This window comes from Gregarina niphandrodes (genome assembly GCF_000223845.1).
Source record: "Gregarina niphandrodes unplaced genomic scaffold scaffold00210, whole genome shotgun sequence".
Lineage (NCBI taxonomy): Eukaryota > Apicomplexa > Conoidasida > Eugregarinorida > Gregarinidae > Gregarina > Gregarina niphandrodes.
This window is the reverse complement of record NW_011645971.1, coordinates 725-1,232: the sequence shown is the minus strand read 5'-3', so window position 1 is coordinate 1,232 and position 508 is coordinate 725.

The window sequence follows — 508 nt, the reverse complement described above, 5'->3', positions numbered from 1 at the left end:
AACGCCCGCGGAATGAGCAAGATCGGTACAATGGCCCAAGAACTGACCAACCGCGCCCTTTTCGCCAAGGCCCAGCTCAGTGGGATCAAAGGTAACGATTTGTTGTGTTAGCGCGCCGCCTATGGTTGCTATACACCTCAATGATGTATTCTTTGCAGCCCTCATTGACTCGGGCGCTTCGACGTCCTGCGTTTCTTCCGCTGTTGCGCGCCGCATCAACGCGATAATTCGACCTTCGCATACCTCTTTTGTCGCTGCGAACAGTTCTTCCCTTGAAATCTGTGGCACGACCCGCGTCAACTACCGTCTTGGACCCTTATACGGTTCGCATGAGTTCACCGTGATGAGATCACTGTCTTATGATGTCATCATCGGTTGGGACTTCCTGCAGAAGCAGAAAGCTTCCGCGAACCCCGTTCGATCGTGTTTGACTGTTCAAGACGCTGGAGACATACCGTTTCTACCTGTCGAGACGGCGCCGCGGATCGTGACTAGCGTCTCCGCCCCT